Source organism: Calonectris borealis, chromosome Z, assembly GCF_964195595.1.
Source record: "Calonectris borealis chromosome Z, bCalBor7.hap1.2, whole genome shotgun sequence".
Classification (NCBI taxonomy): domain Eukaryota; kingdom Metazoa; phylum Chordata; class Aves; order Procellariiformes; family Procellariidae; genus Calonectris; species Calonectris borealis.
This window is the reverse complement of record NC_134352.1, coordinates 80,263,922-80,278,103: the sequence shown is the minus strand read 5'-3', so window position 1 is coordinate 80,278,103 and position 14,182 is coordinate 80,263,922. Positions and strand designations below refer to the sequence as shown.

At 38.0% G+C, this 14,182-nt stretch overlaps 1 long non-coding RNA gene across 1 annotated transcript in view; it reads left to right on the top strand.

Moving 5' to 3' along the window:
* The window catches only part of LOC142075358 (uncharacterized), an 85,640-nt gene that overhangs the window by 62,100 nt on the left and 9,358 nt on the right, over positions 1 to 14,182 (top strand). The window lies entirely within an intron of this gene.

Genomic DNA, 14,182 nt, shown 5'->3' with positions numbered 1-14,182 from the left:
GCTGCACTTTGTTACCATTCATCACAGAGCAGAGGTAACATCACTAAGGGCCTCACTCTTAGCCTTTTATAAACAACATGCCAGGTATGTTAGGGTTTTTTGAAAAACAAAACAAAGCAAACCAACACAAAACAAAACTAAAAAAACCCAGAAACTTTCCTCAATGGAATAAGTTTAAGTTAAAGTATATTTTTTTCCTTGTGTCTGCACAGGGTTATGAGCACTCATGCAATCTGAAGCTGGGGTGAAAAATGTTAATGTCATCAGATGTTGTTATTTGATCCTGAAGCTGATCTTTTACATACCCAAATCGAAAATGAGGTGTTTTGAAAGCAGGCAATGGGTGCTGAGTACTTCAAAAGTCTGTCACTTGAGAAAAATCCCTCTTTGTTACAGGTTTTTCTGGTGTTTCACATCTGTGGTATGTAATATCATGGGAGTGTCCTTTGTCATTCTGCATTAATGGTGCCTGTCAGGCACAGAGCACTAATACCTTACAGTCAGACTTGTGACCTGGCACATCTATCTTACAGATGGCACCTTTGCTTATACCTGAGTTTGCCTGTATACATTCTAAACAGGGTTTTTAATCTGTAATGAAAAGCTTTTTACAGGAGTTTGGCATGCAGCTCCTGTTGCTAATCCAATCCTTCAGACTCAAAAATCATCTTTCTTGCATGGTAAGAGAGGGGGAAAAAAAAGAAGAAGAACTCACCTGGGAATCTAGGCAGCCACCCACTACATCATTTTTCTTCCTTCAGCAATCCAAAAATCCAGATTTTAATATCTGCTAATGGGCTAAGAACATGCAAACCTTCATCTTTGTCATGTTCTGAGCAGTCACTGTTTGATAAAGCACTGGAAAAAGCCCTTAGGTGCTATTGAGGTCAATGGGATAAAAATATGTATTTAAATGTATTTCCACTCTGTGTGACTGGGATCAAGACTTGCTCATACGTCCTACAGGTCTCTGCTGCAGGCTTGCTGGGCAAAGGAAAAGATCTCTTCCCAGAACTTTCTGCAGACAAGCAAAAAAAAAGAAAGAACTGGCATCACTGAATCCCTGGTCCCTAGCAATACAGCCTAATGCACGTGAAGAACTCTCAATAGCACATTATCAACCAATAGGAGAAAAATATATGTGTGTGTATATATGTATTTTAAGGTCAAGATATTTTGACATAAGGACAATCCTTTCTCAGAATCTCTTCTGGAGTCCCATTCACAAAGAGAAGAACAAAAGCCTACTCTAATGCTTAAGAACTTTTTTAGGAAGCTCAAAGAGACACTATAAAAGGTCGTTTTACCAGGAATTTCTCATTATCAAAGCCTCAGAGTAATAAAATAGAAATTTTGAAAATGAACCATACAAACTATACAAATGGAGGAAGAAAGGCAAGCAAGCTCATGTAAAAAACACACAGAACGAATAAAAACGCAATTTCCTATTTTCAGAAATCAATAAGATAAGACATTTTGAAAGAAGAATCTTTTTTTCTTAATAATTTTACCAGAAATATTTATCAATTTTTCAACAATGAGAAATTGAGTAGTCACTTGGCCATCTTAAATTTCACTTCCTCAATTTCTTCTGCCAAACTGGTTTTTTCAGCGTGCTTTTTCAGGACTTGCTATGTCTTCCTCCCAATCTGAACTTCTTAGGTCTGTAATCGTCATTGGAGCTTACTCAGTTTCTTTATTCTTCTTCTGTTAGGAACTCAATGTCTTCCTTTAAACCAAAGCAATTTGGTGCAATTATTCCACAACCTTTGTGCTATGTCCATTTTATGATTCTTAGTAGATTAGTAGATAGATTAGTAGATTAGTAGATGATCATAAACATTTAGAGCACAATTTCACCTAAAGATATTAGCTATTACGCACAGGAATCTCTTTCGTTTTCAAATTTAATAACAATTTCCGATTTCCTTTTAAACTGTATTTAAAGCAAAGTGTTTATGCTGATCTTAGAACCAGGCTTATCACATAAATGAGAAGTTTGAGTAAATTGTTCAGCAACTTTGTAAAACTCTTTGTCTAGAAATAGCCAAGGTGGTTCTTTTGTTTGGTTGGTTTGGGTTTTTTAGCTAGAAGTACCTGCCTCTCTATGAAGGAAAAGAAAGAAAAGAAAAAAAACCTTAACTTTTCTTATTTCCAACTGAATCTTTTATGAAATGTACTCTTTGCTACTAATGTTAATCCACATGATACAGTCTTAACCAGACTAACGGCAGAGACACTACCACCTTTTTTCCCTGCCATTATAAAATCATAATCTGTTTTAGTCAGTTAAAGATCCAAATCCTCCTGCAGTAGATCTTAAGCAATCAGTTTTAAATGTGTCACGTCAGATTGGCCTTTTGCTACATTAACTTTAAACTAGAATGAATTACTCTACTTATACCTGTCCCGGCCTAATCTAATTTTACCAGTCTCCCTATGTATTATTACCTTTGGACAGCAGCTGGTCTCTTCAGTGACTGTCCATTAGCACCTCTGAACATGAGATAACTGCACCTTCCTGATGAAGGGCAATGAAGAAATATGTGTCACAAAGGACAATTTGGTGTGCCTAAATTCTGTGAAATGCAGGTGAAATTTGCCTTGTAACATGATTTAAAGCAAACAACTAACTTTGCTGGCTTGGTAACACCTACTGTTGTTAAATACATATTTATGGCCAACATGAAACTCTAACTCTGTGTGCAGTAAACCCAACTCTCATTCTCATCACATACAATGTCTTCTAGTAAATCAAAGTCTCAGGAAATCCCTTTTCAAAGACAGGTATTGTACTTTGTTTCATGATCATATTAATAATTAGAGAAGGAGACTAGTCAGAGACCTAGTCCATCCTTACTGGCCTTCTCCAGTTTCTTGGTCATGGTCAGTAAAAAATAACAGAAACATGGGCATTTTCATACTTTCTTTTGTGAAATGATGTTCAGTTGTGTAATATCCCATTACTATGAATGTGGTTTTTTCCTTTTTCTTTTTTTTGTTCTTTTTTCTGTTAGATATAGGCTTCAAAAGTTCTAACTTGGTGCTGTTATAAAATCAGAAAATCAGAGAAAAGTTTGAAAAGGAACGCTGCAGTTCATCTGGAACAACTTCCTCCTCAAAGCAGGGGCAACCTGCAAGTCAGCTCAGTTTGTGCAGAGTTTATTCCAGTCAAGTTTTGAAACTTCCATGTTATCTCCTGTGTATATTTATGTTTTCCCCCAACTCTGATTTGTTCTGCATTCTATGAAAGGTTTAGGAGCCCCACTTTTGGGCATCAGCAATTCATATTAATCTAAGATGAAACATGAAGACTACCTCATTCCTTCTCTTTTTTTCTAATTCATTAAAGATAAAATTCAAACAATAGCTGGTATCTTAACTAGAATGCCACTCAGAAACCATTTGTTTTGTGGAAGACTTCAGGATTAAATCTCATCTTCAAGTCTAGCTCTTAATTTTTCAATATTGTTTTCGTGACTTCTTGTGACAGAATAACATGCACAGTGTAACAAGTTTGCCACAGCCATAAAGTTTATTGACTTAGACTTTTATCTCAAAACATTGATATTTATGTGAGTAGATCGATGGATCACAGATGTTCACAGATGACCTAGCCAGTGGCATTATTCAATATGAAACAAAAATACTTTTCATCAGCCTGCAGCTTCTGCAAATTTGCATGTCTTCAATCCTTTCGTTTTTGTCAAAGTGCCTAAAATTATGTGCACAACAGAAGCTACACTAAGAGATGAAATAGTATAGCAAAATTAAGTTTAAAATCTTTGAGGTCTAGCAAAGATGCACTGGAATAGATTGCCTAGGAAGGCTGTGGAGCCTTCATCCTTACCAGGACTGAGACTGTTTAATGTAGACTGGTAGTAAACTAGATAACATGAACACTCAATCTGATTGCAGAACTGACCCATGGAGAAAATGTCCTCCTCCACAGTTCTAATTTCTGTGAGGAAATGAAAAGTTAGTATTCCCCATGTTTTATCAATGGAAAATATTGTCTGGTGGTTTTCAGTAAATATGAACATTGGAGTCATGATGTTAACAACACCATTAGAATCACTGAATTATTCTTTTATCGGTTCTGAACTTAGGCTTGGAGATAATAAATGGTGAAAGATATTCATACAAGCTATTTTTATCCCCTAAAGACTTTGGTGACTTATTATAATCAGAGATAGAAAGTTATCTGTAGAGGTGATTCATGCAGACTATCTGAAATTCTTGCTGGAAATTACCCTCAAAGTTTCCAAAAGATTCTTTGTTCCCCGTAACAAGAACATCTGATGTAGGTGTGTGATGTCCAGGAGGTTCTTTAGTGACTATGAAAGGTCAAATATGAACACCTCAGACTTCACCAAATCGTTTCATTATTGAAGACCAGGCTGAAATCTTTTTCACAGCTCTATTTTTAACCTTAGATAAAACATAAATGTTCAGACATACAGAATAAGTAAGAAATTTATTAAAAAAAAAAAAAAAGTGTGTCTTAGAGAGGCGTATCTTGATTTTTTAAAACAAGTTTGAATGGCAGTAAGATTCTTGAGAAAATCATGTCATCATTTAACTGTGATTAAAAATCCAGGGAATTTATAAGATAAATATAATAATAAATGCTTTACCTTATGCACACAATTTTTTTTTCTTCTAGTGCACTCCTGAGTTCAAAAGATTGACCTTTTCTTCGAAAAAATCATTCATCAGTGTCATCAGAGAGAAAAAAAAAAAACCACCACCTTTTAACTATGTTTTCTTGTTTTAACGTTAATATCCATAATTACAGAGGATAAAGGACTTCTGTAACACGACATTAAAAATGGATGGCAAAACAGTACCTTCACTCTGTTAGTGACACTTTAGTTGCACAAGTATCCAAGGACTCGCTATACTTCAGAGTGTTGGTGAAGAATTTTATTTTCAGGCTTTGAAGAATTTAAATTCATAGGAATTTAAAAGAGTACAAATTCTAAATTTCCTACGCTCAATCAAGAAGGAGTCGTTTCCAATTGTCCTTTTCAGAGAAACAGACATTTTAGTACCGCAATTAGCTAGTTTACTTAACTGAGAAGCAAATATTCCTGTGATCACTCAGGCTAACAGTGAAAGCAAGCAAGAACAAATCTGTACTCTAATGACTGCAGATGGCAATACCATTCTACTTCTCATCTCTTCTGCATTGTAAATTCTTTTACTAATACCCTTACACGTCCATTTTAGACTTGGGGATTTTTTTTTTTTTTCATGTTACTCCACATTTCCCACTGGTGTTAGTAATTAAAAGTCTCCAGAGAAGACTAAAGTTAATCTGAGCTCTTGTTCTGCCTCTGAGTTTCATAATTATAACTTGCTACATTCGTGGCTTTTTATGTAAGTCCCAATGCTTTATGCACTGCCATAGCAGTGCTGCTACTCTTCCTTTTAGGGAAGGAAGGGCAGAAGGGTATCTCATTTATACCCTGGGAGACAGCTATAAGTCAAGTCAGGCTTGAAAGCAGCAACCTGGAGCACAGAAGCTACAGATGCTTTTGTGGGACAGGTTTCTTGGCTTTCCAGCATGGGGTCAATTACAATAGCAATTACATCACAGCTTTAGCCAAAATCCTCCTTTTGGCATTGAAACAAATCACTTGCTGGTGTCCACTACAGGCAGCTAGATTTCAGCTCCAAAAAAAATCCCATAATTTGTGTAAGGATAGGATGCAAGCTCAAAACGGCATGAAAAATATTACACCTGAACTCTATGACAGGTCAATGCACTGTCTGCTCTGATCTGCTCAACAGGTCTCCTCATCATTTTTAGTGCATGCCCTAGTGTGGTTGAAATGCTTTATTCCCACTTTTCAGGAACAAACCTAATTCTCCAAAGGAAAAGAAGAGATTGTTAGAGGAAACGTGTCATGAGTAAAATACAACCAGCCAGATGGTGCATGGCTCTGGGTCAAGGGAAGGACAAATCTGGAGCTCTCCCAGGGCAATAGTTGGAAGAGACTGAGCTTCATGAGGTGTAATCCTTCTACCAGCTCTCTGGCCTATAGGGCAAACATGTATTTTGTGGCATCACAAAGGGCTCAGCCCAAGTACTCTCTACACTTTGTAACAGTTTAAGGACTAAAAGCAATTAGGAGGATCAATTAACTCAATGAAAGCCTAATGAAATATCTACTGAGGGGCAAGAAAATCACAATGGTTTTAATATTTGCTTCGTCTCTTTCCACATGAGGATCGTCCAGGAATGCAATCTTTACACAAGGTTGATCAAGAACAAATTCAGACTAGATCTGGACAGAAATACTAGACCTCACACTTTAAAGGAATCTTAGCAGCTTGAATAGCTACTGCATGTCAGCTTCTGCTCATCGGAGTCTGCCAGGGACTTCTGGCTGTGTCCTTGCCCCTTCTCATGTGCTAACACAGGTGTTTATGTGCACAAAGATGGCTCTGGGAGGAGAAAAACTAAGGGTTTTTTGTTTCTTTTTTCAATCTTATTAGTTTAATGTGGAAAAATATCCTTGCAGCCAAGATGACTGTGCCTGCCTAAGTAGCTTGCTGGGATGCCTCCCTTTCTCTGCCCCAGATATGCAGCCCTATACTTTTCTCTGCTCCAGCACTGGTTTGTGGGGTACAATTCAACTCACCAACTCAGCAGAAAATGAAGGAATCAAAATAATAATTGAAAAAAATTCAGATAATTTTCTACTTGCTTAGGTAACTGAATTGGCTCATAAGAGCTGGGAGAGGTAAGGCACATGCCAGACAGCTCAAAAGAAGGGACAGGATCATACCAGTAGGAGTTAGAAAACACAAATAATTGTTCTCCCTTCAGTACTGTAATTGGTCTCTGTGCCTTTTCACTGGCATTATTCTTGGGATTCACCTTCTCTACTTTTGATTTAATGATATGGAAAGATTGGGGGATGGGGACGGGCACGGGAAATGGAGAGAAAAGAAACAAACTCATCAGTTTGAGGATAGACTTTGATTAACTGCTAGAATGAAGCCAGAGTTGTCCCACAGACCATGGAACTACACTCAGTGCAGAAGACTAGGTTTTGAGTTAAGGCTACCCCAGACCTACTGGAGAGCAAGGCCTTCATTACGAGCCAAGGCATGGCCTGTGTTCACCTCTGGAGCACAGAGGGACCTGTACTTAGAGGTCTACCATGCAAAGTTCCTCCAAAGAGTAATTCAAAGTTGATACCTAACGTAGTATTTTCACCTCTTGAGTTCTGGGAAGAGATCCTCTGTCCATTAGATATCCAAGCCCCTTAAGTGATGTGCAATTTCCACTTAAGCAGAAGCACACCACGTCGCTTCCTGCCTTTGCTTATAAAATCTTTGAGTTTTATGTCACCTGGGCGGAGCTGCCCAAAGACTGAGCAGGTCTGTGTCCTCTCCTTGTCATGATCCAGCTATACTTATATAATGCCTTTCAAACAAGCACCTTCTTTACAGCAGGCAGAAATGGATCATCAAGCAAGATTAAAAGCCTGGTCAGAGAAAAGTGACTTTCTTTCATCTCAGCCAAGGTTTCAGCTGCTCTTAAACCCCTAATTGCTGGGCCTTCACACTCCACTTCCTAGACTGAGGCATGATGTGGGCTCTTTATTTATCTCCCCCTAGCAGTCTTCCACAGAAAATACAGCAGTTCTTTTTTTATGAAGTAGGAACATTTGGCAGCACTGCAGGTGCATTTTGTCCAGTATCTCTGTTACAGCAGCCAGAAGCTAAATGGGTGATTAAGGATGCACAAATCCCAAGAGATTCAGAAGTGTATTTCAGACAGGCACCCAGGAGTGCTCTTGTTTATATACTATCCAAATACACTAGTCAAACCTCTCATATATTCATCTCCTCTACTCCAGTGTCCTATTTGAAGACAATAGCCCAAATTCCTTTATAAGAAAGTTTCTCTGACTTCCTTCTGCTTGCCTCAAAGTCCTTCGGCTCCAGGATTGTTAACTCAGAACGGGTTTGTTTAGGTACGTACACATTTCTTAGGACTCAGCATTTAAATTAAGACATCCCAGGCTCATTGTACTGCAACACGAGACAAGTTAGACTACATCTGGTTTTATATTTAGATCCAGTGATTTGAATGGTATCACACAGCAATATATAAGCAAGGCAAGTAGGAAGTGGAAAAGCTATCAAATACAGAAGCTTCTCTTTGAAAAATTATTTCTGTGCCCAAAGAACTGTCGTGGTTTAACCCCAGCCAGCAACTGAGCCCCACACAACTGCTCGCTCACTCCCCACTGGTGGAAAGAGGGAGAGAATCAGAAGAGTAAAAGTGAGAAAACTCGTGGGTTGAGATAAAGACAGGTTAATAGGTAAAGCAAAAGCTGCGCACACAAGCAAAGCAAAGCAAGGAATTCAACACTTCCCATCGGCAGGCAGGTGTTCAGCCATCTCCAGGAAAGCAGGGCTCCATCACGCACAACGGTGACTTGGGAAGACAAGCGCCATCACTCCGAACGTTCTCTGCTTCCTTCTTCTTCCCCCAGCTTTATATGCTGAGCATGACATCATATGGTATGGAATATCCCTTTGGTCAGTTGGGGTCAGCTGTCCCAGCTGTGTCCCCTCCCAATACCTTGTGCACCCCCAGCCTGCTCGCTGGTGGGGTGAGGTGAGAAGCAGAAAAGGCCTTGACTCTGTGTAAGCACTGCTCAGCAATAATGAAAACATCCCTGTGTTATCAACACTGATTCCAGCACAAATCCAAAACATATCCCCGTGCTAGCTACTGTGAAGAAAATTAACTCTATCCCAGCCAAAACTAGCACAAAGCTTATGTGTTTTTCCAGATAGAGCAGTCAGTCTAAAACTGATGTCTCTTCCCTTCTTCCCATCTTGGCTCTCTTATACCCAGGGATCAGCATTGTTTGTACATGAATAGACAAGACAGTTTGCCTGTCAGAAACGTGACTGGGCTAAGCTAAAAAAGGGAAAATGTATTATCTTTCCTCCTTTTTAACACACCAGAAAAAAAGTTAATTGTTTTTAGCCAGTGCTCTAGGAATACAAGCGCATTATAGCAGTACAGAAACACAAGTACAGCCACACAATCAGTGTGCAGTCATATTTGCACCACAAAGTGTCTAAATAAACAAGCCCTGCTAAGTGTCATGCAAACATGGCTAATTTGCTTCTGGAACTGAACTGGTACATTCAAATGACGGGGCAGCATGATTTAGCTCATTTTGACAGTTTGAGGTTGTCTGTACCTCAGGACTGTGTGAGATGGAGATATTCTGAGTTGCTTGCTTTATCTCCTTTTCTTCCTCGAAATCAACCCTGTAAATAGGGTGTATTGGACTCTGGTTGGGGGCTTCATTTAACCTTTTCTGGCTTTGCACCACAGCAGCTTGTAAAACTGCTACTTCTACTTCTTTCAATTAAAGCAGAACTAATATAAAACAGCGTTTCCTTCTGGTTTTAAGTCTCAGGTTAAATTAAAAAATAAAGATCCAGCAGACAAAAACAAGAGAAGATTTAAAAATTTACATAAGCAATATTTTCAGAGACTAAAAAAAAAAAGTTCGTTATGAACCTTGGGCAAAGATTTGAGTGGTTTCTTATTTGATCAGAACCTGTTTGTTTATCCCTAACTTTAACCATATGGGAACAGTTTTATAGAGCAGGCTCATAAAATGAAAATGACAGAGCGCACAGCTCAATCTGAGTCTGCTTGGGCTGTAAATATCTTGTTATCACCAGCTATGATGCTCTAAACCTTAACTCCTGGATTAACATAGTCAGTGCTGTGCTTTTGCAGACTGTAAATGTAGTTCAGCCTGAAGATCCAGAAATGGAGAATGCCAAAACCACACATTGATACAGAAAATGTCAGTATTGTTAAACAAAGGGTAATATAAAGATGGTCAGCATCTTTAAGGAAGGAGAGAAAAAGGTGGAAAGATAGAGACAGAAAGAAAACAAAGAGAGAGAGAAGAGAAGAGAAGAGAAGAGAAGAGAAGAGAAGAGAAGAGAAGAGAAGAGAAGAGAAGAGAAGAGAAGAGAAGAGAAGAAGAGAAGAGAAAAGAGAAGAGGAGAAGAATGAAAGAAAGAAAGAAGGAAAGAAAGAAAGAGAAAGAAAGAAAGAAAGAGAAAAAATTTCCTATGAAATACACAGAGTTTACAATAAAGTCAAGTCAGACACGGGGTAAGTGAGGAAACTCAGTCCCAGACAGACAATGTAACTTGCCCAGGCAGCAGAACAGATCCGTACTAGAGTAAAGCAAATCTGGTTTCTGAAATAAATTTGTAATTTGATTTTTCTGCTTTCTCTTACTGACCATTTCCACAGCACACAGTTGCAGATCTGTTGTGGCATGGCAGCTCTTACTTACTCTTTTATTGTGTTAGCTTTAAGAAAGAATAAAATGAAAAAAAAAAGGAAAAGATAAGAAAAAAGTTAAAACCTCTCTCAGTTCTGCTGCCTGGAGGGATGCAAACACTCCTCTCCCAGTTCCAGAGGATGCTTATTGGCTTAGTTCAGTGGTGCCATATCAGCTTCAGCCAGTCATCTGACAAAAACTCCCCAAGGTTTATGAGCCTCAAAACACTTAGCATCTGATCCAGATAGCTTCCAGTGGCTCTGCACCACTGGGGTGCTAAGAAGAGTTAAAATTTGGCCCGAACTGATGTTATACCTGCTTCCATCAGTGCCTAGTTACACATCAGATTGATTGTAAAGCTTTATTGTTTTATAAGTCTCTGCTTGGTCTCTTACCAAGTCACATTAACAATCTGTTAATGGTTTTCATTATTCCCAAAGCATCCACAATAGGTATCTACGACCTGGAAACAGTCCTTAGAGGAGAGAAGAATAATGGCGATAATTGTGTTGATCTGTTCCTCAAGTGACATTTCTGATGTACTGATACGGAGGTTTCTGAACGTGGCTTCTGCTCCCTGAACAGTCACTGGCCCATAAACAAAGGGATGTTAAGAAAATGTGAAAGCACCCGGCGAAAATACCGGGCAGAGAGATTCAATTCACTCCTGTCAGTGCTTAACTTCAAAGAAGAAAGGGAAAAAGTTAAGGAAAATGCAAGCCTATCTGGAACTGCTTCCTAAAAGTAAACCCTCATCCATCTTTAATGGAAATAGTGGAAGTAAACAGGCTGGCTTCAGTCATTTAAATGTAAATTCGGCAAGTCACTGCAGAACCTATAAGGAAAAATCCTGTCTTAACAACCTGATGAGACATTGTAAGTCCAATCTATAGTTTCTTGGTAAGGAAGGTGGTGCTAAATAACGATTAGGACATTAACCAGCAACTGTGAAACACAACTCTTGTTCCCGGCTTCACCACTGACCTGCAATCTGACATTGATCAAATAACCTCACTTCTCAGTTCATCTGTTTTCTACTCATCTTTTATTTCATTGAAAAATAAGTTTTGGTACCATTGATTGTTGCTTCCAGTGTATTCAGGCAGCAGGAATAAGCATTTGGGGACAGTATCAGCTGATGCTTTCGAGCACATCTGTGCTTGAAAATAAAATAAAACTATACTTCTGTGATTAGAAAGCTTTAAAGAATCCATTCTCCTATCAGTTGTTCTTATGGAAAAGGATGAATTTTTCCTCAGCCTCCAGGATGTTGTGTAAGCAGATATAATTACTGTAAGCTGGACTTTATCACTGGTGGAGGGGAGTATGCAAAAAAAAAAAAAAAAATTGACATTACTGAATTAAATCCTTCTTTATGGACCAAAAAACCAATGTTAAACTATTTGTTTAATAATGGGACTAATGGGACTTGCTACAAATACACAAGGAATGTCATAGAAAATCTAACCTTGTGGTAAGGTGAACTAGTAGACAACAAGCAATTAGGATAATTCAGAAAAACTTCAGTTTAGAAGTGTGGGATTCTTTCCGAGCCAAAAAGTTCTCACTTATGTCTGTACACCATCCAGTTACTGTGCCGGGCTGTATATATGCCGCTCCTTCCCCCTCCCTGAAAGCTGCCAGTGGTGTCTGCTGAAAACAAAAGGAGGGTCACGGTAGACTTTAAAGGGTCAGGTCAGACTTCTTCTTAGGTTTCAAAAAGTTTCGCTCTGAGATGGTTTTAACATACTTTGACTCATGCAGGGTATTTTTGACACAGACGATAGAAATTAGGACAGTTCAGCTTTCAGTGAGCAACCATCTTTTACAGACTGGTCAAGTCAGGTCCAAATTACTACAAGGGCCCAAAGCCAAAAAAGCACTAGAAATTGTTTCTTTGCGTTGAAAATATGGCATGTACAAACCTAAATTTCATTTATTGAAATTTATGCCCATCTAAATGCCCGTCTGTAATTCTGACACTTGTGGTCCTCATGTAAACCTGTCTGTTATTGTTCCCATACTGACAGAAAGAAGTTGTTTAGACCTCATGTCTAACTACCATTAGCATCCAAAAATTATACGGCCATCTTTTGTGAAAATCTCTGTTCTGTAGTTTTCCTGAATCTCATGCTAAAGGACCATTTTTTTCTGTGTAAGTCATCAGACACCCCACTGCCTAATTGGAGATCATGGATCCCATGATAAGAGTAAAGGACTGAAAAATAATTGGCTGTTGCAATGCTTAGCTTTGAAGTCCCTAAATCCAATTTTGCATTAACACTTAAGAACTGCACTGGACTGGTTTACTCACAGCAGGAATTTTTCTTTTTAAAGACTTATTTATTCATTTTTTAATGATTTTAAGCAGGTTTCAAGAGGCTTAGCTTTTGTTAGTAAATACTCACATGTCAGTCATTTGAACTAGTCTGAACAGACCAGACCTAGAGCTGATGTATCCCTAGATGTAGAGTATATGTGGCTGTATATTTATGGCCGTGATTACTCATCTTCTTTTGCATCTAGTAACTTACATTAAAGTACAAGAGCATAACATACCATTAAATAACAATGACACGAGCGTAAAAGGCAGTACAAAGCCGTGATAAACAGAGAATCAAGCATGTATTTGTTACAATTATTCTCACTTTTATACATGATAATAATTTGTTCAATAGATTTGTAACTGTTAATACATAAAAGATTTTTTTAAAAGAAACTTTCTCAAAAGATTAACATGTTTAAATCTTGAAACTCTAGTGAAAGTATCAATTTACAGTGAGGTTCAGTATTGTTCTGGGTGTCCCAGGTTACATCTTCCTAAATCCTTGATTTTTAGGGGGCTATATGACAATAAGTAGGAAATAAAACACCTGCTGAACAAGCAAGTGGATTTCTTCTTTTAATGATGAGGTGATAGCTCTGAATCTTCGTCTTTTTCTTTTCATAAAGCATTTAAATGATGCTGTATATATTTATTGCACTGCTGTTAAGAAAAAAAAAAAACAGAAAATGAAGAAGTCTTGCTACATAAGAGTAGGAAACAAAATATAATCTTTTACTTTGAATTTGTTTGGCAGTAGCTTATAAAATCTCTGGGTTATGTGAAGCTTTTAATCCATCACCCAGAGCCGAAGCTTCTCATTGAAAACACATTTTATTGAATTGCATTTAAATTATTTAGCCATTTTTATAGGCATAAGGTGATCAAATACATAATGTATTTTGATGCTCCCCAAAATGTCCCTGATGTGTGCTGGCTTTTGCTAATTAAATTCAGGCCACTTCTAGAGGGGAGGAAAAAAAAAAGAAAAAAAAAAGAAAAAGAGCCTGATGTGCTTTTTTAATGCTTCATTTTTTTGTTTCTCTTTCTCTCTTTCTTTCTTTCCCTCTCTCTCTCTTTCTTTCTTTCTTTCATCACAGGAAAAATAAAGGTCAGCTGTTAATTAGTGGTTTTCTGAAAGTATCCATTAATATTACATAAATTACTGCCTCAAAATCCAATTAGAATCCTGGGCCATATTGAAACTAAATAGATCATTTAATTTTCAGGGCACAATATGAAATGAGGTCTAGGGAAGAAATCAATACTTGTTCAGTAAGGAAATATCAAGAGGGGTGTGGGGGTGTGTGTGTGCGTATACTCACATAACATAGTAATCTCAGCTTTATGAGAACCTGGATATATCAGATAAACATGTATTTAAATGTGCAGCAAAGCTGACTTTAAAACAATAGGAAAATATCTGTCTCTTCACCTGCCTGTGTTTTTTACTCCGTGAGGTTTTACATTCCTTTTTCTCTCTTCCCCCTCCCTCCTGCCTTGT